The sequence below is a fragment of the Neovison vison genome, chromosome 12 (genome assembly GCF_020171115.1).
Source record: "Neovison vison isolate M4711 chromosome 12, ASM_NN_V1, whole genome shotgun sequence".
Taxonomy (NCBI): Eukaryota; Metazoa; Chordata; class Mammalia; order Carnivora; family Mustelidae; genus Neogale; species Neogale vison.
The window spans coordinates 101358556-101386345 of record NC_058102.1 but is presented as its reverse complement, the minus strand read 5'-3'; the positions used below and the strand labels follow the sequence as shown (position 1 = coordinate 101386345).

General features: G+C 40.0%; 1 protein-coding gene across 18 annotated transcripts in view; it reads left to right on the top strand.

Moving 5' to 3' along the window:
- R3HDM2 (R3H domain containing 2) overlaps window positions 1-27790 on the top strand; it is a 162553-nt gene that overhangs the window by 10643 nt on the left and 124120 nt on the right. For 2 of the 18 annotated variants that reach the window (XM_044227322.1, XM_044227321.1), the window contains exon 2: window positions 16973-17047. The exons of the other annotated variants lie outside the window; for them this stretch is intronic. The gene's annotated coding sequence lies outside the window, so the exon portion shown is untranslated. The remainder of the gene's footprint in view (window positions 1-16972; window positions 17048-27790) is intronic. 18 annotated transcript variants of the gene reach the window in all.

The window sequence follows — 27790 nt, the reverse complement described above, 5'->3', positions numbered from 1 at the left end:
GAAAAATTATGTATATTTGACCAACAAGATAGGACTTTTTTATTTATCACAAGTAGGCAGAGAAGCAGCCAGAGAGAGAGGAGGAAGCAGGCTCCCCGCTGAGCAGAGAGCCCAGTGCGATGAGGGGCTCCATCCCAGGACCCTGGGATCATGACCTGAGCTGAAGGCAGAGGCTTTAACCCACTGAGCCACCCAGGCACCCCGAGGTAGGACCATTGAAAGAACACAAATCTGTTTCATTTCTGTATAGGCCTTATGAGAAGTCAAATCAAAGCCACTGTTTAAAACTCTGAATTTTTAACCCTGTTTAAAGTTCTCTGACGCTTTTCTGAGTTTAATCTCAATAATTGGACTGAATCATTGTCTTCGTATGTAGAATGGAGTTGATAGTCTGCTTCCTTTTAGGGTAGAGGAAAACTTAACTTTTGGAGCTGTCTCTTAAGGTTAGGTACAATAATTCTTTGTGATCTGATGATTTAAAATGTGGACACTTCTGTTAAGCGTCTGCCTTCAGCACAGGTCATGATCTTACGGTCCTGGGATTGAGTGAGGTGTCGGGCTCCCTACTCCGAGGGAGTCTGCTTCTCCCTCTCCTCCCCGCTCATGCTCTCTCTCACTATCTGTCTAACTCTCTCAAATAAATAAATAAAATCTTTTAAAAAAAAATAAGGACACCTGAGACTAAAGCTCCATTTAATGGATTCTTAAGCTAGTTTCAGTATTTTACTTCACCTATATTTAGTTAATAATACAGGAAAGGGGGGTGCCTTGGTGGCTCAGTCAGTTAAGTGCTGCCTTTGGCTCAGGACATGATCCCAGGATCCTGGGATCAAGCCCCACATTGGGCTTCCTTGTCCATCAGGGAGTCTGCTCCTCCTTTTCTCTCTGACCCTCCCCCCTTCTCATGCTCTCAACATGCTTTCTCTCTCTCAAAATAATAAAAGGAAATCTTAACAATACAGAAGAGGGACAAAGAGGTATCTGTAGATATTGAGCACACTTTCCATGTAGCTGAGTTCTATTTATACCAGCTTGGTGGCCACAGTCAGCAAGCATAGCCTGTCTCATAGAAGGACAGTCTGTATTAAACGTGATCAAATTACTAGGTTCTAAATAATGTTCTCCAGTGCTGTTAAGTAACACAACAGCATTGAAGTTAATGTTGGCTCTGAAAAATGCTGCTTTATTCCTGTGAGCTCTATTTTCTTCCTTTTTTCTCTTTGGAATTAACATTGCTTTCATAACTGCTTTTCTGTGTCTTGGTTGGGAAATGGCAGTTGTCTTTTCAGTTTAGTGGACTGGCTGGATACAGACATAGGATCTATTCAGATCCATAATGTGTTCTAGGCCACAAGATTCTGTTCTGTTTCATCTTATCCTTTATTGTTGACTTGTGTTTTGTTTGCTCAATGCCCACAGTAAAGGCATTCTGCAAATGAGGCCCCCTGAAAAGATGATAGATTTTCAGGGAGGAATTACAAAGAGGGGACACCCAGTTGACTCAGTTGGTTATATGTTTGCCTTTGGCTCAGGTCATGATCTCAGGGTCCTGGGATCGAGTCCCACATTGGGCTCTGCTCAGCGGGGAGCCTGCTTTTCTCTATTCTTCTTCCTTATGCCCTCCTTCTCTTTATTTCTCTCTAAAATAAATCTTTTTTTTTTTTTTAAAGAATTTATTCATTTATTTGACAGAGATCACAAGTAGGCAGAGGCAGGCAGAGAGAGAGAGAGTGAGAGAGAGAGGAGGAGGCAGGCTCCCACTGAGCAGAGAGCCCGACATGGGACTCGATCCCAGGACCCTGAGATCATGACCCAAGCCGAAGGCTGAGGCTTAACCCACTGAGCCACTCAGGTGCCCCTAAAATAAATCTTTAAAAATAAGAAAAAAAAATAAGAATTACGGGGAGAGGGGAGAAGGTAAAAAAAGAAGAAAAAAGAAAATAATTATAGGAACTCACTTGCCACTGTTTGATTTTACCAGCCCAGCTTTTTTCACTTAACACAGATTGAGTTCTTTTATTTAGGCTGCTTTGGTGTACTGCAAGCATATCGTATAGTATTAGCTTAGAAATAAGAAAACTTATCTGTTTATTATTGATCTGTGTTTAAAGTAAGTGTCACTTACATGTTTTCTTCCTAGAATGGGTCTCTGTTAGAAAATCTTCTTTTAGCTTCTGGTTCTTCTGTATTTTTATAATAGAAAGAGGGATCTTCAAGTGAGGTTTATAGAACTGCTTCCAAATTCCTAATATCAAGAAAATTTATGAAAAGACCCAACTCATTCATTCACTCAGCTGTTTATTAAGTGCCCATTTGTTAGATATTGTGTTATATGCCAAAGAAACTTAAAAAAAAAAAAAAGTGACATTGTCCTTATCTTTAAAGAGTTCATGTTTTATTATACATTACAAAAAAATACAGTTAATCCTTGAACAACATGGGGGTTATGGGCCCACCCTCTCTCCTCCCCCAGTAAAAAATCCATGCTTGTTTGTTTTTATTTTATTTTATTTTATTTTTTGTTTTTAAAGATTTTATTTATTTGAGAGAGAGAGAGGATGAGCAGGGCGGGGTGGGAAGATGAGGGAGAAGCAGGCTCCCTGCTGAGCAAGGAGCCCAATGCAGGACTCCATTCCAGGTACCTGGGATCATGACCAGAGCTGAAAGCAGATGCTAAACCGACTGAGGCACTTGCAGGGTGACTGGGTGGCTCAGTGGGTTAAGCCTCTGCCTTCGGCTCAGGTCATGATCTCAGGATGCTGGGATCGAGCCCCACATCGGGCTCTCTGCTCAGCGGGGAGCCTGCTTCCCGCCCCCCCAACCCCTGCCTGCCTCTCTGCCTACTTGTGATTTCTCTCTCTCTGTTAAATATATGAATAAAATCTTTAAATAAATAAATAAATCCAAGATCCCTTGTGACAAATTGGGAACTGGATTGCAAAATAGACTAGAATCAGGGAGTCCAGTTTAAGGGCAGTCAATATAATCTAGGTAAGATGTAGGCTCTGAAATGGTCCTGCAAGTCACAGGGATGGACAGATTCAAGAGAAATTTAGCAGGAAGAACCACTTAGAATTTGAGGGGTGTGTGTGTGTGTGTGTGTGTGTGTACGCTCATGTGAGAGAGAGAGAGAGAGAATGAATAGTGCTGAGAGGGATGAGCTTTTGGATGACTCCTAGTTTTCTGGATTCCATACCAGGGTGGATGGTCATGTTATTGATGAGTTAGGGAATACAGAAAGTGGTGTGTTTGGAAATAAAGGTGAGGTGTTTGGTTCTAGGCTGGTTGAATTTGAAGTGCCTATGGAACTACATAGGAAATGCCTGAAAGGATGTTGGGTGTATGAGGTTGGAATTGGAGAGAGAATTTGAGGCTGGAGAGACATTTGTGAATCAACAGTATATACGCTGTAGTTGAAGTAATAGATTGGGTCATCTGAGGATCATTTTGAAACTGAAAAGTTGAAGCCTGAGGAGGGAGCCTTGAAGAACACTAACAGTTAAAGTTGTGACTAATGGCAGTGGAGTCTTGGAAGAAAATTGAGGAAGTGAGGAAGGTAAATGGACAACCAATAAAATATGTGGACAGGACCTTAGAGAAGAGAGTTTGAAGGCAGAGGGAGGAAATTATGTCAAGTGGGGTAGAAAGGTCAGGTGTGGTAAGGACAGAACTTACTGGATTTGGCACTCAGGTCATTGGTGACATCAGTGAAAGTAGGGTCACTGGAGTGATGAAGGCGGAGACCAGATTGTATTGGGTTGAGTAATAAATAGGAGGTGAGGAAAATAAAGGCAAATAAGCCCTGTTTTTCTTTTCTTTTTTTAAAGATTTTATTTATTTATTTGACAGACAGAGATCACAAATAGGCAGAGAGGCAGGCAGAGAGAGAGAGGAGGAAGCAGGCTCCCTGCTGAGCAGAGAGCCCGATGTGGGGCTCGATCCCAGGACCCTGGGATCATGACCTGAGCCGAAGGCAGAGGCTTTAACCCACTGAGCCACCCAGGCACCCCAAGCCCTGTTTTTCAAGATCGTAACAAAAAGGTGGAGACACGGGGCGCCTGGGTGGTTCAGTGGGTTGGACCTCTGCCTTTGGCTCAGGTTATGATCTCAGGGTCCTGGGATCGAACCCCGCATTGGGCTCTCTGCTCAGCGGGGAGCCTGCTTCCTCCTCTCTTTCTACCTGCCTCTCTGCCTACTTGTGATCTCTCTGTCAAATAAATAAATAAAATCTTAAAAAAAAAAAAAGAGGTGGAGACAAGAGGATAGTACTGAGGGATTGTGGGGTTCAAGGAAGAGTTTTTTTAAGATGAGAGACTTGATCATATTTATATGTTTGGGGAATGAGCAAGACAATAGAGAGTGGTCATAATGGAGTGAAGTTTTGGAGCATGTATAGAAGATGAAATCCAGAACAGGTAGAATTGTTACCTTCTTTTTTTTTTTTTTTTTAAAGATTTTATTTATTTATTTGACAGACAGAGATCACAAGTAGGCAGAGAGGCAGGCAGAGAGAGAGAGAGAGGAGGAAGCAGGCTCCCTGCTGAGCAGAGAGCCCGATGTGGGACTCGATCCCAGGACCCTGAGATCATGACCTGAGCCGAAGGCAGCGGCTTAACCCACTGAGCCACCTATTTATTTATTTGTCAGAGAGAGAGGGAGAGAGAGCGAGCACAGGCAGACAGAGAGGCAGGCAGAGGCAGAGGGAGAAGCAGGCTCCCTGCAGAGCAAGGAGCCCCATGTGGGACTCGATCCCAGGACGCTGGGATCATGACCTGAGCCGAAGGCAGCTGCTTAGCCAACTGAGCCACCCAGGCGTCCCGAATTGTTACCTTCTTTATTAAGATAGAAGGAAAAGGTGAAGAAAGGGGTGGGGATAAATGTTTGGTATCTGAACAAAGGAACTTGAAGGACTAGTCCTTGTGTTGTAAGGAGACTTATACTTTGGGTTAGGGGCCTGATGTATTGAAAAGGGTTGTTAAAATAGGGGCCTTAGGGGCCTTGAGAAGAGAGCCAAATTTGAGTAGCTGTTGAGAGAATGGGAGGGATAGCTGACCAGGAGTCCTATATGGGTAGGCAAGCAGAGTTGGGGGAGGTGGTGTGAGGGTAGGAAGGCAGTTCAAGTTGATAGAGTAGCCTGAGTGAAGACCTAGGAGTATTAAAGAATATGGTATGTATGGAGATATAGCATTATTTTGAATAGCTGGAGAGGATATATAGAGAGCCTGATTTTATGGTAGACTTTAAGAGCTATATTAAGGAATTTGGAATATTTTGAGGCAAAGAGAAACCTCTGAAGGTGTTTTTAAAAAGCTTTATTTATTCATTTGAGAGAGAGTGAGATAGGGAGAACATATGAAGGGGGGGCGGGGTGCAGAGGGAGAGAATCTTCAAGCAGATTCCCTGCTGAGCGCAGAGCCTGACATGGGGCCAATCCCACAATCCATGAGATCCTGACCTGAGTCAAAGCCAAGGAATCGGATGCTCAATCGACTGAGCTACCCAGGCATCCTGGAAGATTTTAGTCATAGAAATGTTTGTTTTACAAAAGTAGCTCTGGTAGCAATTTGGAGAAATATATATATGTATTTTTAAAGGTTTTATTTATTTCTTTGACAGAGATAGAGCAAGAGAGGAAACACAAGCAGTGGGAGTGGGAGAGGGAGAAGCAGGCTCCTTGCAGAACAGGGAGCCTGGTGTGGGGCTTGATCCCAGGACCCTGGGATCATGACCTGAGCTGAAGGCAGACGCTAATGATTGAGCCACCCAGGTACCCCTGGAGAAATACTTATAGGGGATATAGAGTAGAGGGGAAACACTAATTAGGAGGCTGGTGTTGTAGTCCATGCAGAAGAAGTTGAAATCCAGATAGACAAGGGTATGCTGGGTAAGAAACAAACCCACACTCTCAATAGCTGGAAACAAAGATTTATTTCTCATTCGTGCTACCCGTCCATCAAGGGTAGGTCAGATGCTTTTAGTTATTGAGTGATAGAGGCCAATAGAGCAGTTACCATTAGGAACATAGCCAGCTGCTCCGTGGGAAGCAAAAAAGAGCTCTGGAGGTCTTGCCCCTTTAACTAAATTCTTTGCTCAGAAGTGATAGAAGCAGAGAAGAGGGGATAGGAGCTGAGATCAGAGGGATCAAGGAGATGGTGCATAATGTGAATAAATGACTTTCAATTTCTGTCTTGGGTAAATGGGTGGTATTGTTAACTGAAATAAGAAAGGGGTAGGTTTGGGAGCACCTAAATGTATAAAGCAAATATTAACAGAGAAAGGGAGAAATAGCAATATAGTAATAGGGGACTTTAATACCCTACTTCCATCAAAGGATAGAAATCCAAACAGAATCAGTAAGGAAGTATTCCCTTAAGTGACATGTTAGACCAGATGGACTTAACAGATATACACAGAACATTCTATCCAAAATCAAGAGAAAAAAACATTCTCAAGTGCTCACAGAATATTCTTCAGGACAGATAATATGTTAAGCCACAAAACAAGTCTTAATAAATTTAAGAAGATAGAAATTATATCAGGAATCTTTCCCAACTACAGTGGTATGAAACGAGAAATTAGTTACAAAAAACAACAACTGAGGGGCACCTGGATGACTTCGTTAAGGGAATCAAGCCCTGCACTGGGGTCCCTGTTCAGCAGAGAGCTTCCTTGTCCCTCTCCCTCTGCTGCTCGCCCTCTTGTGCGCTTGTGCTTGCTCTCCCCCTCCGTCTCTCTGTCAAATAAATAAAATCTTGAGAAAAAAGTTTATTAGAAAAAGAAGAGGGGCACCTGGGTGGCTCAGTGGGTTAAGCCTCTGTCTTCGGCTCAGGTCATGGTCTCAGGGTCCTGGGATCAAGGCCCGCATCAGGCTCTCTGCTCAGCAGAGAGATGCTCCATCTGTTGCCTCTCTGCCTACTTGTGGTATCTCTCTCTCTGTTGAATAAATAAATAAAATCTAAAAAAAAAAAAAGAAAAAGAAAATGTAGAAACCTGGGAAATCCACAAATATTTAGGGATTAAACAACATGCTTTTGATTGAACAACAATTGGATCAGAGAAGCAATCAAGAAAAATAGAAAAATACCCAGAGACAAGTGAAAATGGAAATATAATATACAAAATACTAAACCTATGGGATGCTGCAAAAGCAGTTCTAAAAGGGAAGTTGATAGTGATAAATGCTTACATTAAGAAACGAGAGATGGTCTATGGCCATACCACCCTGAACGCGCCCGATCTCGTCTGATCTCGGAAGCTAAGCAGGGTCGGGCCTGGTTAGTACTTGGATGGGAGAAACGAGAGATGTCAAGTAATCTAACTTTATACCTCAAGAAACTAAAAAAAGGGTAACTCTCTTGGGTCCCCTCCCTCTTTGAGAGCTTTGTACTAATCACTTTACTATCACTCAGTAAACTTTGGTGCCCACCAAAAGGAAAAAAAAAAGAAACTAGAAAAAGAAGAGGTTGAATTAAGCCCAAAGTTAGTGGAAGGAAGGAAATAACAAAGATCAGAGCATAAGTAAATGAAGTAGAGACTAAAAAGATGATAGAAAAGATAAATGAAACAGAGCTGGTTGTTTGAAAAGATAAACAAAATGGACAGATCTTGGTAAGCTAGGCTTACCAAGGAGAAAAGAGAGAAGCTTCAAAATCAGAAATGAAAGAGAAGACATTACAACTGATACCACAAAAAAATAAAGGATCCTAAGAAATACCATCAATGATTATATTCCAACAAATTGGACAACCTAGAAGAAATGGATAAATTCCTAGAAACATACAACCTAACAAGACTGAATCATGAAGTAAAAAATCTGAACAGACCCATTACTGGTAAGGAGATTGAAACAGTAATCAAAAGCCTCGCAAGAAACAAAAGCCCAGGACCAGATGGATTCACTGGTGAATTCTGTGAAATATTTAAGGAAGAATTAATACCAGTCTTTCTCAGACTATTCCAAAAAGTAGGAGGGAATACTTCCAAACTTATTTTCAGAGGCCAGGATAACCCTGATACCAAAGCCAGACAATGGAACTATAAGAAAAGAGAATTACAGGCTCCAATGAATCCTCATGTATGCAAAAATCCTCAACAAAATATTAGCAGACTGAATTCAGCAATATATTAAAAGGATCATAGGCTATAATCAAGTCCAATTTATTCCAGGGATGCAAGGGGTTCTGGTTGGGATTAGAAGAGTGTTGGTAGAGAGTTCACCTTTGGAAATGTGTGTCAGCTAATTTTGTAAATGAATCTGGAGCTCTAGAGAGAGGTGGGTTGTTTCGGATTTGCAACTGAAGGGGATTCAAGCCAGAATAGGATATAAGATCACCGGGGCAAATTTGTGGAGTAATGAGAGCTGAGATGAAACTCCAGGAAATAGGAGTTGAGAGGCACTTCTGGCCTGATGGCTTTGGTTTTGAATGTAAAGTTCAACATTTTTTGGACCAAGGCAAGCCTGTGAGTAGTATTTGGGTTAGGAGTAAATACAAGCTGTGAGAAGCGTTGCTTAACCACTGATGGGTACTTGAGAGTAGACTAGCTCTGTTATTTGAGCTAATGGTGGATTTATTTTTATTGGTCCTTAGGTGGAATGCATTTTAACTCTTTCATTTGAATTTGGATGTATTTGGCAGTTCACAAATTTTTTTTTAAAAGATTTTATTTATTTGATGGAGAGGGATCACAAGTAGGCAGAGAGGCAGGTGGAAAGAGGGAAGCAGGGTCCCTGCTGAGCAGAGAGCCTGACTCAGGCCTTGATCCCAGAACCCCGAGATCATGACCGGAGCTGAAGGCAGAGGCTTTAACCCACCGAGCCACCCAGGCGCCCCTCACAAAATTTTAATAAAGTTACTGTTGATTGTAAACTCTTGCCAAGACACAGAAAGGCTAAAAATTGGTCCAGTTTCCCCATACTTACAAGATAGTTAAGTGAACAAAGAATGTGATATTATGTAAGTATAATAATAACACTTATTGGATGATAAAATGCTGAGAGTAATAATCCTCATGGAGTAGTACTGTAATATCCCTGTTTTGTTTTATTTTTCAAAGATTTTATTTATTTATTTGACAGACAGAGATCACAAGTAGGCAGAGAGGCAAGCTGAGAGAGAGGAAGGGAAGCAGGCTTCCTGCTTAGCAGAGAGCCTGATGTGGGACTCAATCCCAGGACCCTGGGATCATGACCTGAGCCAAAAGCAGAGGCTTTAACCCACTGAGCCACCCAGGCACCCCTGTAATATCCCTGTTTTATAGCTGAAGCTTAGAGAGTGTCTTTTGTCTGTTTGGGCTACTGTAACAAAATACCACATACTGTATGGCTTACTAACAGAAATTTATTTCTCAGTTCTAGAGACTGGGAAGTCCAAGATCAAGGCACCTGCATGGTCCCGTTCTAGTGAGGCCTTCTTCCTGGTTCATAGCTTTCTGCTGCTCACTGTGGCCTCACATGGTGGAATGGGATAGGGATCTCTCTGGAACTTTTTTTTATAAGGCACTAATCCCATTCACTTTTTAAAGCCCCACTTCATAATATTATCATTTTCTAGGGTTAGGATTCAACCTGAATTTTGGGAGGACCCATTCAGACCATTGCAGAGAGTTTAGTTAGGTCATGCAGCCAGAACATAACCCAGCTTCATGCTGAGGTTTGGGCTTGTAACCGCCACCTGGAATTGCTTTTCAAGACACAGCAAATTTTACACTGGATAGCTAAAAGTTTGGGTTATTATTGTTTTTTGTTCTTTTGCACCTCAACTTTTTTATTTAGAAGAATTCTGAACTTAAAGGAAGCTGAAAATAGTGATACGCTGAAAACCAATGTGACATCTACCTATATTTGTCAAATATTTTACCACATTTGTGCTCTCAGACTCTCTTTACCCCCTTCCTCTTTCTTTTTCTCTGTCCACCTTTTTCTCCCCCTTCCCTCCCTACACATATATACTTTATTTTTCATTGTATATTGGGAATTTATATTAGTGTATTAGGAAATCAGGAAACTTTTATTAGTATCTTATAGACTCAGAAAACTTCACCTGGGTGACTCTTGATTTCCACTGAGGTCTTGAACTCAGGATCATGGGTTCAAGCCCCCCGCATTGAGCTCCATGCCTAGTGTGGAGCCTACTTAAAAAAAAAAAAAAAGAAAATTTCACCCCCAAATTTCTTTTTTTTTTTTTTTGAAAGATTTTATTAGAGAGAGCATGCAGAAGCAAGGGGAGAAGCATAGTTTCCCCACTGAGCAGGGAGCCCAATGCAGAGCTTGATCCCAGGACCCTGACATCGTGACTTGAGCCGAAGGCAGGCGTTTAACCGACTGAGCCACCCAGGCACCCCCACCCCCAAATTTCTTAAGCAAGTATTGCTTAAAGACAAGTTGTTTTCCTTTACTACTACAATAGTATTATCAAACTCATTATCACATTCAAAATATTTTAGTGATGCAATTATTCTGTATAGTCTATACTCAGATTTCCCCAGTTATCTCAACAATTGAGAATACTGCTTTATAGCTTTCCTTCCAATCCTGGATTTATTCAGGGATCGTATGTTGCATTTAATGGTCATTTTTTTTCCCAGCCTTTTCATTCAGAGTGTTTCTCTTCCCCCTTTTTTGCTTTTCATGTCATTGATTCTTTAAAGATTTTATTTATTTGACAGAGAGATCACAAGCAGAGAGGCGGGGGGGCGGGGGGGTGGGCAGCAGGCTCCCCGCTGAGCAGAGAGCCCCATGCGGGGCTTAATCCCAGGACCCTGAGATCATGACCTGAGCTGAAGGCAGCAGCTTACCCCACTGAGCCACCCAGGCGCCCCTCATGTCATTGATATTTTTATAGAGTCTGGGGTACATATGTTGAAGAATGTTTTAAAATTGGGATTTGTCATGATTAGATTCAGGTTAAACATTTTTGACAAGATGACTTTGTGTTTGTCTCTGTGCATAATGTCCTTTTGTCCTATTGTGGTGATAGAAAGTTTGATCACTTAGTTGATGTCAGCTACATTTCTTCTTTGTTAAGGTACTTTTTTTCCCTTTGTAGTTAAGAAACAGTCTGTGGATGATACTTTTAAAAAATGTGTGACTTTTCTATTCCTTTATGTTTTACCCAGTTGTATTAACATGCACTTAAGATCCTTGGCTGAATTGGTTATGACATTGGTGGTTGGAAAATGTTGATTCTTTCATTACTTCTACATTTTCTCATTGATGGTGTTCTAAAAGGAAGAGCTTTCCTTTTTCTCCTTTTTTTTTTTTGTTGTTGTTTTTGAGGATCACTGTTGATGGGGTATTAAAAAAAAAAAAGGAGTATGTTACAATTCATTGCTGTCAAAAATACTGACAATATTCAGTATTAAAAATACAATGGGGCACCTGACTGGCTTGGTCAGAAGAGTGAGTGACTCTTGGGGTTGTGAGTTTGAGCCCTACATTGGTTGAAGAGGTTACTAAAATAAATAAACATAAAAAAATAGCAGTTGTAAATTTGGTCAGTGGGAGCTCCAGCAAACTGACTACTATGTCCTTTTAACATGACCCAGTGAGGCCTTGAGCACTTCCTTACACTGTGCCACTACAAGGTATTTTGGGCTCACTTTGTACTTTACTTGCTTCAGACCTGGAAGCAATCATTTCTGCAAGAAACCCTGATTTCTTTAGTGGCAAATGATTCCTTTAAAGGAGAACCACCTCTTTTCTTAATTATCCTTTGCTATCTTTATGATATTAGTTATTTCCAGTTTAAAAAAAAAAAAGTGAATTCCAGATCTGAGACCCTTCTGTGTCTTCTCAGATGTACCTGATAAAAAAGTGTCTAAATGGAATTATTTCTCAGAATGAAGTCTGTTAGGGGCAGCTCTGATGACTTGCTATGGGAGGCAAAATACTGTGCAGAAAATTGGCATTGTATTGATTTTTTTTCCCTAACTTGATGTGAAGGTGAAAATAAGTTTTCATATCCTTACTTTCATGTAATCCAGATCTTTTCTTCCTGTAGTACAGCCACTTAAAGAGTTGTTTCCCTTGTTCTGTCTTCTGCTGTCTGAATTAAAATGTCTTTGGATAGGGAAACTCCAAACCAGGTCTTTCATACTTAGTGCTTTGAACTTGAACTTGCATTCACCTGTATATTGGACTTTGAGTACAATCTAGGAAAACTGACATGGTTAGGGTCCTTACGAGGTTTAATGTTTTAGAGAATCCAAAATAGTTAGGCTTAGAATTGGGATCTGGTATGCCCCAATCGCTTATGGTCCAGGAGCTTAAGAACATCTTGCTCTAGGACTCTACGTGAAACAAGATACGTCACTTCCTTCCACAAGAACATTTTATGTTAAAGATTAAACCGATTAAACCTATCTATATGTTCCCTTGGTATGGAAACATAAATAAACTGTAAGGAAAGTGATGATGTGCCGTTAACATGTTCTGTTGAAATATTTAAAATCCTGTTTCCTTTGTGGAGGAAATACAGCCTGTTTTTTGGGGGAGGGGTGTTTTGGTCATTTCCAGAAGTTATAGATAATGTTTTAATTAACACCATTACTGGCCTATCAGTAATTATATGGCTTATATATTTATTCTCTTATGTGGATGACTGCTCTACGGTTACTTAAGAAATTAGCTGCCTGGCAACATAAAAGTTCAGATATTAAAATGAATTGCCTGCCTTCCAACTATTTCCATTACTTGTCTAAATTTAGAACCATGTAGAGCTCCTGCAGAACTGAAATCTCTGGGGATTTTAATAGTCAAGACAGACAATATTCAGCTTTTCAGAGTAAAGAAGAGGAAAGGTAGCTTCAAATTAATTTTTGCACTGTCACTCAGACTACTTAATTAAGACAGAGTCCAGTGAAAAGTCAGGACTGTTCTGAGAATTTTATTTGACTGTTGCTGAAAACTTGTTAGAGCCTAGGCTCTGGGTGTGGAGGGGATAATTTTTTCCCCTCTTGGCTGACTTGCTGGAAGCTACTCACTATTCTTTCTTACTGTCTCCCACATTATGCTTGATAAGTACAGTTCTTATACTTTACCTGGATGGATGGGGCATTACATCTGAGCTAGTGGTCAGGTGAGCATTGTATTTAGGTACTTGTGGGTGAATTTTAGGGCATGGAATTGTTTTGCATGTGTATGAATTCAGAATTTTGTGGAATATTTTGAGGAGAAACTAATTCCATGTATGTTTAACTGTACATGAAATGTGGAAATCTGTTGATGGAGTTGGTAGGACTTCAACAAAAGAAAAAAGAAAGGAATGGTTATTTTAAGTAACTAATTTAAATATAAGTTAAAATAGTAAGATTTTACATTTAGAGTGAATATGATGTGTTTACTACCTGATTTGGCGAGTGGAAATATAGGACTTTTTTGCTTCTAAAGTAAGACATTTAAGGATGCTGGGAAAATGCCAATAAAATTATTATTATTATTATTTTAAAAAGATTTTATTTATTTGACAGAGAGAGACACAGTGAGAGAGGAAACACAGCAGGGGGAGTGCGAGAGGGAGAAGTAAGCTTCCTGCCCGGCAGGGAGCCTGATACGGAACTTGATCCCAGGTGCCTGGGATCGTGACCTGAGCCAAAGGCAGATGCTTAATGACTGAGCCACCCAGGGACCCTGCCAATAAAATTATTGTGAACCTTGCCAATAAAACTATTGTAAACCCTGCCAATAAAATTATTGTAAACCAAGAAAAATCCATACAAATGGAATGTATGTTTTTTTCTGACCCTAGATTTATGAATATGGTGAAATGTAAAAAAAATTGACAACAAATCCATGTATTACTCTTGTTGAATTAAGCCTGTGTGCTTTTTTCCCCTTCCTTCCTGCTGGGGCTCCCATAGATGAATTCTAGAAGTTCCTTGGAGAATTCTAGAATTCCTTGGAGAAATGAGCTGCCCTCAAAGAATTTACTATTATTTACTATTTATTGAGACAAAATATTATGAAGGAGGTAACAATGGTTTTTCTTCCCTCCTTCCTCCCTCCCTTTCTCCCTCCCTCCCTCTTTTCTATCAAAGATTTTGTTTGAGAGAGAGATTGAGCACAAGCAGGGGGGACAGACAGAGGGGGAGGGAGAAGCAGGCTCCCAGCTGAGCAGGGAGCCCTATGTAGGGCTCAATCCCAGGACCCCAGGATCAAGGCAGAGATGTACAACAGACTGAGCCACCCAGGCACCCCCAATAGATCTATTTTCTAGTGATTAGTCTCCAGTTAGGTAGTGAGTTGTTTCCTGGGCTTTGAGACTATTGTTTTGGGTAAGCTCTCTTTTTATATTGCAGCTGAAGTTTTATTAAATGACTTCAGCTCATTTAACGAATCACTTAACTAACAAAATTTGTATTTAGTTCTAGTAATATATAGCCACTGGGTGGTTAAGTTGGTTAAGTGTTTGTCTTTGGCTCAGATCATTACCTGATCTGAGATTACCTGACCTGGCTCAGATCATTACCTGATCCTGATATCAGGAATTACCTGAGTTGGGGTTCCCCTTGGGTGGGGAGTCTGCTTATCCCTCTTCCTCTGCCTTTCCCTTCCACGTGCTCTCTCTTTCTCAAATAAATAAATAAAATCTTTTAGAAAAAAACTCCTAATAATATATAATTTTGTTTCTTTGAAGCAGTGTAAATATATGCCCATTTGAATTCTGGAAGGAAAAATTTGTGCTTAGTAGCTTGCCTAAACCTGCTAGAAACAGCATTTTGATGTCACAAAAGGGGATCCCTGTAAAATTGGAAGAAAATATTATGTGCTTTTACTAGAATAAAAACTTAATTTTACCACAAAATGGCCCTTAGGTTGACAAAGAAGAATATTACATTTTTCCACAGGTCCTAGGGTTTTCCAGAGACAACTTAAGTGTCACATAAGGTACTTAGGATTATTAGAATGTTCAGCATCATTCTAGGGCTGTGGAGTCTAAATTTTTTTCTTTGTGTTAAAGGACCTTACTGGCTGGCCGTGGAGATAAAACATGAACATTTGATGATCAAAACAGTAGATATAATGGATTTTAGATTCTGTAGTATAAACAGAAGGCAGTATAATTTAGTTGAGTCTAATTGTTCAGTACAAAGAAACACAAAAGAGAGAAACCAATATAGAAAGGTAGGGAAAGAGGTAGGTATGGAACTGGGGTTCAATAGAAGATTACTATCCAAATTCATTTCACTGGTTGTATTTCAAATATATATATATTTATATATATATATATATTTATATATATATAAATAATATTTATATTTATTTATTTATATTAATATAAATATATATAGATATATTTATATATATAAATATATCTATATATAGATATATTTATATATATAAATATATCTATATATTTATTTATTTATATTTATTTTTATTAATATAATTAATATAAATAATATAATTATAATATAATATAATTATATTATAATATATATATTATATATATTATATATATATAATATAATATAATTATATATAATTATATAATTATAATATAATTAATATAAATAATTATTTATATTATTATATATTATCCAAATATATAAATAATATTTATATATATATAAATATATATATATTTATTTATATATATATATGTATATATATTTTGGTATTGGCTTTTTATTTTTTATTTAAAAAATTTTGTTAAAAGATTTATTTGAGGGGCTCCTGGGTGGCTTAGTTGGTTAAGCATCTGCCTTCGGCTTGGGTCATGATCTCAGGGTTCTGGGAACAAGCCCCACATCCAGCTCCCTGCTCTCCCTCTCCTTTTGCCCCTCCCCCTGCTTATGCACACACACTCTCTCAAAAAAATCTTTTTTTTTTTTTTTAAAGGTGATTTATTTGATAGAGTGGAGGAAAGTTCAAAGGGAGAGAATCCTTAGGCAGACTCCCCACTGAGTGTGGAGCCCTGATGTGGGGCTCAATCCCACAACCCAGGACTTGAGCTGAAACCAAGAGTTAGATGTTTAACTGACTGAGCCACCCAGGCACCCTGAGATTTGCTTTCTAAAGAACTTTATTACAGATGGGGCACCTGGGTGGCTCAGTGGGTTAAGCCTCTGCCGCCTTCAGCTCAGGTCGTGATCTCAGGGTCCTGGGATTGAGCCCCACATCAGGCTCTCTTCACTGCGGGGAGCCTGTTTTCTCCTCTCTCTTCTGCCTGCCTCTCCTGCCTACTTGTGATCTCTGTCTGTCAAATTAAAAAAAAAAAAAAAAGAACTTTATTGCGGAACATTTCAAACATCCAAAAGCAGTGGTAATAGTAAAATGAACCCCCCATATACAGTTGTCAGTTTATTGCTAACATGGTTTTGTTTATGCTCCTACCCCCGCTTCCTGATTGTTTTGAAACAGATTTGTGACGTATTATTTCATCCATAAATATTTCAGTATATATTTCTAAAAAGTAAGGGCTTTAAAAAACACCACCAATACTATTTATACATCTAAAATAATAAACAATAATTTCTTAATATATATCTGGTGTTCCTATTTTCTTGATTATATCATAACTTTTTAAAACAGTATATGTTTAAGATAGGATCCAAATAAAGTCTGTACTTTGTAATTGGTCATTGTATTTTTAAAGTCTGAGTCTGAAAGATTCCCCCACGCCCTGCCCGCCCCCAACCTTTTTTCTTTGCAGTTTATTTTGTTGAAGGATTGAGTCATCTGCTCATTAGTTTCCCATAGATGGATTTGGTGATTAACATAATAGTGTCATTTAACATTTCCTTCAAATTGGGAGTTAAATCTAGAAACTTGGTCAGGTTCAGATTCAGTGTTTTTGGCTAGAATACTTTAGAATGCACTTCTATTAAGAGGAGGTGTATGATGTCTGTAGTCTAATTTTGTGATGTCAGCAGCCATTGATGATCCTTGTTGACGTTTCCTTTACTTCATTGAACTTCATTAGGTGTTATAAATGGTGATTCTCAAATTCTATCATTTCTTAATTTGTTTTAGCTGGAATGTTTTTATAAAGAGATATCCTCTCCATCATCTGTTTGGTTACTGTGAGGTACATCTTGCACAGGAAAGGTGAGACAAATGCTTTAGTCTTTTTTTTTTTAAATTAACAGTTATAACTGTTTTCAAGATAATGACTTTGTTCACTAACACCCTGCAAAGGTGACTGATAAGTGTTTTTTTTTTAACTGTTGTTATAAAATGCAATTTAATCCTATTTATGTGTCTCAGCCCATTTCAGTTTTATCTGTATTGATTGCCTCATGGCAGCTTCTCCAGCCTTTTTTTTTCTTTTTTCTTTTTTTTTGACTCTATTGTCATTTTGATGTGCTCCTGTTAGCTATGATACGTTCTCTGTTTTGTGGAAATGAAGTTTAGAGACTAATCTGTGTGTAAGAGGTACTGATTGCTTAGTGGGTTGGTCATTGTTTCTCTCTGTTTTCAGTGAACAAGGCTAGGAAATATGGTGATTTTTTTGTTTTTTGTTTTTAAAATTTTATTTATTTATTTGACAGAGAAAGACACAATGAGAAGAGGGAACACAAGCAGGAGGAGCGGGACAGGGAGAACATGCTTCCTGCTGATCGGGGAGCCTGATGTGGGACTTGATCCCAAGACACTGGGATCAGGACCTGAGCCGAAGGCAGGCACTTAATGACTAAGCCACCCAGGAGCCTGAAGGTGGCTTTTTTTTTTTTTTAAAGAAACAATATTACAAGTTCATATTAATATTTCCAATTCAAAGTCAGAACTATAGATTTTTTAATATAGCATTTTCAATCTTGACATTTTTCAAATTACAAAAGTAGTATGTACTCATTGTAAGAAATTTAAATAATTCAGAAGTATATAAGGTAAAAGGTGAAGACTCTGATCTTCCCCCCAAATCACTAGTTAACCACTTAACACATTAATCCAAAGGCTTCATACTGGTAGCTTTTATTTTTATGTCAACTATAGTTACTTAGTTTAGGCAGCACTGAGTATACAGTTAAAAATTAGGGGTCGATTTTTTTGAGGCTAGTGGAATAAAAGATAAGATGTTATTCCTTCTGTGAAATGAAGATTTTTACATATTTTTATATTTACTTTTTAAATTGGTATTACACTTACATGGTTCGAAATTCTGAGGATAGAAAAAAGCGGAGTGAAGTTTTTTTCTTGTTCCTATAACCCAAACTGGTCAGTTCCTCTTTCCAGAGGCAACTAATATTACCAGTTTTTTACCCGTTTTTGTGCATTCTGTATCCTTTTTTAAAAAATTTAATTTAAAAGAAGTTTTTTAAAAACCGCTGCCTTCGGCTCAGGTCATGATCTCGGGGTCCTGGGATTGAGTCCCGCATCGGGCTCTCTGCTCAGCAAGGAGCCTGCTTCCTCCTCCTTCTCTCTCTACCTGCCTCTTTGCCTACTTGTAATCTCTCTCTGTCAAATAAATAAATAAAATCTTTAAAAAAAAAAAAACTTTTTTTTTTAAACCAGGGGGTGCCTGGGTGGCTTAGCGGGTTAAAGCCTCTGCCTTCAGCTCAGGTCATGATCTCAGGGTCCTGGGATTGAGCCGTGCATTGCAGGGAGCCTGCTTCCTCCTCTCTCTCTGCCTGCCTCTCTGCCTGCTTGTGATCTCTGTCTGTCAAATAAAGAAATAAAATCTTTAAAAAAATTTTTTTTAGATATTTTTGTTTATTTGAGAGAGCAGGAGCCAGGGGGAGGAGCAGAGGTAGAGAGAGAAGCAGACTCCCCACTGAGCAGGGAGCCCTATGCGGGGCTTGATCCCAGGGCCCTGAGATCATGACCTGAGCCAAAGGCAGATGCTTAACGGACTGAGCCACCCAGGTGCCCTGCATCCCATGTTCTTATAAGCATAAAATATAATATATATGTAAATATATATATTTTGTTTCTCCCATTTTACAGAAATGGTTCTATGTCTTGCTTTTTTTACTTAGCAGTATAACTTATAAGAATTTCCTTATTCTTGAGTATGTCTAAAGAGTATTACAGGATATGTTTGTACTGCTTATTTTATAATTCTTCTATGTAAGAGAATTTTGATTTTTTTCCCCCAGTCTTTGGCAGTTATAAAGAGTGCTACATGAATAACCTTGCATAATTTCATTATCCATATTTGGAATAATAAACTGTTAAGGTAAATGTATACTTCTGCAATTTTTAAACATCGTGTAAAATTTCATTCTGAAAATGTAGGCATAAAAAATAAGAATGTAGGCAGTTTACTTTTTTTTTTTAAGAGGGGGCAAAGTTTATTTGTTTTTAAGATTTTATTTATTTATTTGACAGACAGAGATCACAAATAGGCAGAGAGGCAGAGAGAGAGAGGGGTAAGCAGGTTCCCTGCTGAGCAGAGAACCTGATGAGGGGCTTGATTCCAGGACCCTGGGATCATGACCTGAGCTGAGGGCAGACACTTAACAACTGAGCCACCTGGGTGCCCCCAATTTGAAATTTTTTTATCCATGTGTATTTATAGTGGAGCACTTGGCATAGGCATCAAAATACATTTAGCCTTCTTTTAACACACCATTAATTGAGTGCCTGTGAAAGAGTGTAGTCTTTGTTCTCCACTATATGCAAATATAGCAGGTTAACTTTACCCTAAGCTCTGAGGGCCTTGAAGGTTGAGAGCGGTAGGGGAAATTCTAAATTAGCAAACTTTTTGGTGTCTCACCTCTCAATTCTTTGAAAAATTATTATAGACTCCAAAGAGCTTTTATTTATGTGGGTTATATTTGCCAGTGTTTACTGTATTGGATATCAAAACTAGGAAAATATTTAAATATTTATTAATTTATTAAAAAATAGTAAGTTCCTTACATATTAGTATATATAAAACACGTTTTTTAAATGAAAGAAAACCCTTTTTTTTTTTGTTTAAGATTTTACCTATATATTTGACAGAGAGAGCACAAGTAGGAAGAGCAGTAGACAGAGGGAGAGGGAGAAGCAGGCTCCCAACTGAGCAGAGAGCCCAGTGTGGACGCTGGGATCATGACCTGAGTCAAAGGCAGATGCTTAACCAACTGAGCCACCCAGGTGCCCCGAAAAACTTTCTTTTTTTTTTTTAAAGATTTTATTTATTTATTTGACAGAGAGAGATCACAAGTAGGCAGAGAGACAGGCAGAGAGAGAGGAAGCAGGCTCCCCGCTGAGCAGAGAGCCCGATGCGGGACTTGATCCCAGGACCCTGAGATCATGACCTGAGCCGAAGGAAGCGGCTTAACCCACTGAGCCACTCAGGCACCCCCCGAAAAACTTTCTTTAAAAAAAAAAAAAAAGATTAAAAAAAAATATTTTATTTATTTATTTGACAGACAGAAATCACAAGTACACAGAAAGGCAGGCAGAGAGAGAAGGAAGCAGGCTCCCCGCTGAGCAAAGAGCCCGATTCAGGGCTTGATCCTAGGACCCTGGACCATGACCTGAGTCAAAGGCAGAGGCTCCAACCCACTGAGCCACCCAGACACCCCAAAAGAAAAGATTTTGTGAGAAGAACAGACATGGTTTTACATTTTTGCGAATCTGTTTAATGTCTGGCTTGATAGAAGACAGCTGCATTCTCATATGCATCAGCATTCAGTGTGTTGCAGTGTGTCATTTTAAGTTGAAGTATTTAAAAAAGAAGTCCGGGCTCCAAGATACGTAGTTGGAAAATAGAGAAGTATTTTAATATCTTTGGATAATTGGATATTCTTTGGTACTATACCCAAACTCAACATGTAGTATTTCCCTTAAAGGCCAATTGCAGTGTAGAATCTAAAAGTATATTAATGAACTTTTGTATTAGTGACTTTTGTACTTAGTGACAAAATAAAAAATTCATTTATTTTGTACATTGAATGGATCTTTTACCCATGTATGATTTTGAATTATCATGAATTTGTCAGTTGGAAAATACCGGTCACTGAGTTATGCAGATCTTCCAAATGTTTGACACAGTTCATTATACAAGTAAAAAAAATCACACCCATGAATATCACTGTCATTCATCAGAAAGTCTTTTTTTTAAGATTTTATTTATTTATTTGAGAGAGAGCGAGAATAAGAGAGAGAAAGCATGAGAGGGGTGGGGTTAGGGAGAAGCAGACTTCCCACGAGCAGGGAGCCTGATGCGGAACTCTATTCCAGGATTCCAGGATCATGACCTGAGCTGAAGGGAGTGCTTAACCAACTAAGCCACCTTGGTGCCCTCATCAGAAAAGTCTTAAGTATTAAGAAGGTATCAAGCTCGCAGAAGATACACTTTTTCAGAATTTTGATTTTAGCTGAAAAGCTTGAATTTTATCACTGACAACAAATGCTATCACTTATTTTCTTTGAAGGAACAGGCTCACTTTATTCATTTTGTGAAGAACATTGCTAGATAACCAAAGTTTGCCTGTCAGTTGCCTGCTCAGAAAGTAATAGTATCTCATGAAAAAATTGGCTAGTTTAGCTTGCAGTTCAGTTGCTTTTCCTTGAGACAGTTATTTTTTTTTTATTGATATGCTGCAGAACTGGTTTATACTTCCATTTTGCCATTCTGATTATTAAAAAGACATGTACTCAAGAGTGGAAAGCTAATAAAATTATTTTTACTGCTTTATTAAGGACACTTACAAGTAAAATTTTTCTTTTTTAAAGATCTTATTTGTTTATTTATTTGACAGAGAGAGAGCACACACAAGCAGGGGGAGAGGGAGAGGGAGAAGCAGGCTCTCCACTGAGCAGGGAACCTGATGCGGGACTCCCATCTCAGGACTCTGGGATCATGACCTGAGCCAAAGGCAGATGCTTAATGACTGAGCCACCCAGGTGCCCCTAAAATTTTTCTTTTCTTTTATTATATTTTCTTTTTAAATATTTTATTTATTTATTTGACAGAGAAATCAAAAATAGGCAGAGAGGCAGGCAGAGAGAGAGGAGGAAGCAGGCTCCCCGCTGAGCAGAGAGCCCAACACAGGCCTCGATCCCAGGATCCTAAGACCGTGACCTGAGCCAAAGGCAGAGGCGTAACCTACTGAGCCACCAGGTGCCCTAAAATTTTTCTTTTTTAAACTGCAGGTGTGAGGTGGTGAAGAATATGATAGTTCTAGTACAGTTTGATACCCCTACCTTGATATATGCTAAGGCAGTGGCAGTTATACCTACCATTTCACCATGGTGAAAAAGGCAGATAACCTCTTAGTGTTGTTATGAAAAATAAGATCTTGTTGTGAAACTGGTGGACCTCTTAGGCCTCCTGGGACCATACTTCGAGAACTGCTCTTCTAGGTAGAGCATGCATTACATAGCCGGAGATACTGAGGTGAGAAAAAATAGCTTTCAGGTCAACTGCAAGCATTTTGTTATGGAACTCAGGATATATGGAGAGAAAGAAAATATGTAGTCAAGGGCCAGATCATAAAGGAACTTAAGTATCCTGCTAACGAGTGCTGAATTTATTGTAAAAGAAACGGAGAGTCTTTGAAGGATTTTAAGGAGGGGAGTGTGTGCATGGTAGGGGTGTGGGTGGATTATGCCCTCGTATTTTTTATTTTTTTTAAAAGATTTTATTTATTTATTTGACAGAGAGAGATCACAGTAGGCAGAGAGGCAGGCAGAGAGAGGGGAAGGGAAGCAGGCCCCTGCTGAGTAGAGAGCCCGATGCGGGACTCGATCCCAGGACCCTGAGATCATGACCTGAGCCGAAGGCAGTGGCTTAACCCACTGAGCCACCCAGGCGCCCTGCCCTCGTATTTTTTAAAGATCACTTTACCATAGTGTGTCTTGTAGTAAGGAGGCCAGTGGAAAATGATGAGGTTTTTAACTAAGGCACTGACTTGGTCATGGAACCACAGGAGACCAGGCTGTACAAACCAGGGGAGGAGTTAGAATATTTCCTTCCTAAAGCAGAACTAAGCCTAGCAGCATCTCTTGGCTGGCTGGCTGTTCAGGTACACAACCAGCTGCATCCGTCATCATGTCAGTTATAAGCTATCCCCTCAGATACTCTTGTATCTGAAGAATCAGTAATCTGACCTCTATTACCATAGATTAGTTTTTTTTTTTTTTTAAGATTTTATTTATTTATTTGACAGAGAGAGATTACAAGTAGGCAGAGAGACAGGCAGAGAGAGAGAGAGGAGGAAGCAGGCTCCCTGCTGAGCAGAGAGCCCGATGCGGGACTCGATCCCAGGACCCTGAGATCATGACCTGAGCCGAAGGCAGCGGCTTAACCCACTGAGCCACCCAGGCGCCCCTACCATAGATTAGTTTTAATCTGTTTCTGAATTTCATGTTGATAGAATTATATAGTATATAAGCTTGTGTCTTTTTTGCTTTACATTGTCTTTGAATTTCATGAATGTAGTTGCATATAGTGAAAGACCCTCGGACTTTGCCACCCAAGAATCGGACACCAGGCTTCCACTGGATGCAAAAGCAAGAGGGTTTGTTCTTCACAGACGCGCCTGCGGGCGGTCAGCAGCACCAGCTAGCTGAGCACGCGGGCTTCAGGCTTACAAGCTTTTTTTTTTTTTTTTTTTTAAGATTTTATTTATTTATTTGACAGAGATCACAAGTAGATGGAGAGGCAGGCAGAGAAGGAGGAGGAAGCAGGCTCCCTGCTGAGCAGAGAGCCCGATGCGGGACTCGATCCCAGGACCCCGAGATCATGACCTGAGCCGAAGGCAGCGGCTTAACCCACTGAGCCACCCAGGTGCCCGCTTACAAGCTTTTTTGTAGGGCAAGAAGGGGTACAGGAGCAACGGCTAAGCAACAGGTTTCCTATTGGATGTTTTAAAACATAATGTGGGTTATCTGAGGTCACAGCTGTTAGTTCCTTCAGAATTCCTCGAGACGACCGGGCGGGACTCTAGAGACTTTCAGTCCTTGTTCTCTCCCGGTTTTTGCGATAAGGTGGCAGGTGGTGGGAGGATGTTTTTCAGCCAAGCAGTTACAGAAACGCAAAAGAGCGGTTAGTTAATCTATGGCTGGGGGAAGGGTGTCTATATGCGGGGTCTTTCAATAGCAGTGATTCTTTATCATTGCTAGATAATACGCCATTTTCTGACTATATCATAAGTTTTCTATTGAGTCGTTTATAGTTTGGGACTGTTATGAGTAATGCTGCTGTGAACACTTTGTGCATATCTTTTCATAGATGTAAGCACTCTGGTTATATGCCCAGGAATGGAATTGCTAGTTCATGGGGTATAAGTACTACCAGTTTTCCAAAGTGGTTATACTAATTTATTGTATGAGAGTTCTGGTTGTGCTGTGTCTTTGAGTATACTTAGTATTGTCAGTCCTTTTAATTGTAGCTGTTGGGGATGTAGTGATGTCTTTTTGTGGCTTTAATTTGCATTTCCCTGATGACCACTGATTTGGAGTATGTTTATATGCATATAGGCCTTTTAAGGATCCTCTTTTGTGGAGTGCTTTCAGCTCTTTGTTTTTTTTTTTTTTTTAAGACTTTATTTATTTACTTGACAGACAAAGATCAGAAGTAGGCAGAGAGGCAGGCAGAGAGAGGAGGAAGCAGGCACCCTGCCAAGCAGAGAGCCCGATGCGGGGCTCCATTCCAGGACCCTGGGACCACAACCTGAGCTGAAGGCAGAGGCTTTAACCCACTGAGCCATCCAGGTGCCCCTCAACTCTTTATTATTATTATTATTTTTTTTAAGATCTTGTTTATTTATTTATTTAAAAAAAGATTATTTATTTATTTATTTGACACAGAGAGAGAGAGAGAGAGAGAGAGAGAGAGAGATAGATCACAAGCAGGCAGAGAGGGAGGCAGAGAGAGAGGAGGAAGCAGGCTCTCCGCTAAGCTCCATCCCAGAACCCTGAGATCATGACCCAAGCCGAAGGCAGCGGCTTAACCCACTGAGCCACCCAGGTGCCCCAAGATTTTGTTTATTTTTATGAGAGAGATAATATATAAGTGGGGGTGGGATGGGCAGGGAGCAGAGAGAGAGGGAGAAGCAGCAAGCTCCCTGCTGAGGAGAGAGCCCAGTTTGGGGCTTGATCCTCAGACTCTGGGATCATGACCTGAGCCAAAGGCCGACACTCAACTGACTGAGCCACCCAGGGGCCCCAGTGCTTTCAGATCTTGTCCATTTAAAAAATTAAGTTGTCTTTTTCTTACTGATTTGTAGAAATTTTTTTTATATCTTATATATGAGTCCTTTGTGGGTTGCATATATTTGTACATATCTTCTGCAGATATTAATGTGTGGGATAGATGATGGAACAAATTTATTAATGAGTGTTTTGCTGGGATTCTGTGATATACATCTTATCTATAAAGAGTGATTATGTATATTATTATATAGAGATTCTAGTTCCCTTACATGATAGCAATGCATATAGTGCTTTTGAGTGTGTCACTACTGATGTTTTGAATTAGACTCAGCTAATTGCAGGTGTTTCTGTTACCTATTTTTTTTTTAATTTATTTATTTGACAGAGATCCCAAGTGGGCAGAGAGGAAGAAGCAGGCTCCCTGCCGAGCAGAGAGTTGGATGTGGGGCTCTATCCCAGGACCCTGGGATCATGACCTGAGCCAAAGGCAGAGGCTTTAACCTATTGAGCCACCCAGGCACCCCTTTCTGTTACCTATTGCTGTCGACTAAACCACTCCAAATCTTAGTGGCTTAAAACAACTATTTATTAGGGCACCTGGGTGGCTTAGTCGGTTAAGCGTCTGCCTTGGGTTCAGGTTGTGATCTCAAGGTCCTGGGATCGAGCCCCACACAGGGCTCCCTGCTTAGTGGGGATTCTGCTTCCCCCTCTCCCCCTGTCTTCCTCTCCCCCTGCACAGCTCTCTCTCTCTGTCTCTGTCAAATAAATAAAATCTTTAAAAAAATAACAAACAAAACCCCCAACTGTTTATTCGCTTATGATTAGGTGGGCTGGCAATTTGGACAGGGCTCATCTGGCTTGCCTCATTGCACATGGAATTTGCTGGTCTTACTCATGTGTTTGTGGTCATTTGGTAGGTTGTTGAGGGGCTGGTTGTACCTGGATAGCCTCACTCTGGCATTATCCATCATTAGGCTGGAGCTGTCATCCAGGGTGCCTTAGCCTCTCCTGCTGTCTGTCTTGGCTACCTTGAATGGTGACTAGGTCCCAAGAGAGCGAAAGTGGAAGTTGCAAGGTTTCTTAAGACTTGGGCTCAGAAATTAGTGTCATTCATGCCATATTCTGTCGGACAAAGCAAGTCCCAAGGCCCGCTCAAATTCGAGGGTGAGGAAATGAACTCCACTTTTTGATGGCAATTGCTGCAAATAATTTGTGGGCGTGTTTGATCTACAGCATTGGGCCTCATTGTTCTTCCTTGTTCCTTTCTTTCTCTTTTTCTCTCTCTTCCTCCCTTCTTTCCATCACTCCTTTTATTTTTTAAAGGTTTTATTTATTTATTTATTTGACAGAACACAAATAGGCGTAGAGGCAGGCAGAGAGAGAAGGGAAGCAGGCTCCCCGCCAAGCAGAGAGCCAGATGTGGGGCTTGATCCCAGGACTCTGAGATCATGACCTGAGCTGAAGGCAGAGGCTTAACCCACAAAGCCACCCAGGTGCCCCCATCACTCCTTTTAAATGAAGTTTGTGGATTTTTTTTTTTTTATCATTGCCTGTATTTCTTCTTGTAGTTTGTATTTAGAACAAAGCTTACTTAAATGCTGTCTTCTGTGATTACTTGGTGTGGCCAAGGACCAGACATTTTCAGGTCCTGACTGTGACTTTCCCAATTATCATAATAATAACAACCATCTGTTAATGATGAAGAGATTAGTTTCTTCCCTAGTGATTTTGATCTTTTTTTACATCCTTTTAAAAAAAAATTAATGACCCGAATGTTAGCATTGGTCCTTTTATGAGCTCTATTCTCATCTCTTCCATGCCTTGTTAGCCATCTAGAGTTACTAATATGAGCCTGAATTGACAACTGTTTTTCCAGGGTCTCAGTGAAGTCTGGAAGGGAAAGTCTCTGCAGCAGGAGAAGGGGTCTGGACTGCAATTGTTGTGAGGAGACAGTGTTTTTATATGTGAAATAAACAAGAATCTTGGGAGAGGTGCAGATGTCAGTGACCTGTCAGCCCATCACGATGAATCAGCTGAAGTCCTAGATGAGGTGACAGTGTCAGCACAATGAGCCCCTTACCCTGAATTTATTAGGCCTCTCATTAAGGTAGCTGTCATAGCTCTTATTTTAGAAAAAAAGTCAGAGTCATTGTTCAAGATTCACCTGACTTGAAACGTTATTTATTTTGGAGGGGGAAGGTCACTTTCAGTGTAGGAGTACTATTGGAAGTGGCATGTGGCTGGTTTGTGGATTATAGCCATTTTGGTGTGCTCAAGTGTTACAGTTTTTAGGATCTTTAAAACTTGTCTCCAGGTGGCTGGAGGCTATTTTTTCTGCTTTTCCTAGTCAGTTTAATTAATTGTCTTGGGTCCCAGACAAGTAGATTTGTTAAGTATAGTTTCTGATTTATCTGTTTCCCAAACCTGTGATAATTTGATGGGAATAGGAACTCTCGAGGTGGCATTTTATTGCAAAAGATGGATGTTGGCTGCTAAATGCAGCTGATTAGAAGGCTAGGGCATAGTATCTGTTTTCCTGGTGACAGGGTCATTACTAAGGCTTTACAGAACACACCACCAGTCAGATGGCTGAACTGAAATCTTCCTGCTCTTGTGAGGTTATCTCCAAGGCATTTAGAGTGCTTCACAGAACTCTTTATCAACTGTGTTCTCTCACAGGCATTTGTACCTTTTGTCAGTTTAACCTGGTTGTTCTGGGTTGTGAGGCACTCCTTAGTACAGTGCTGGTAACCAGAT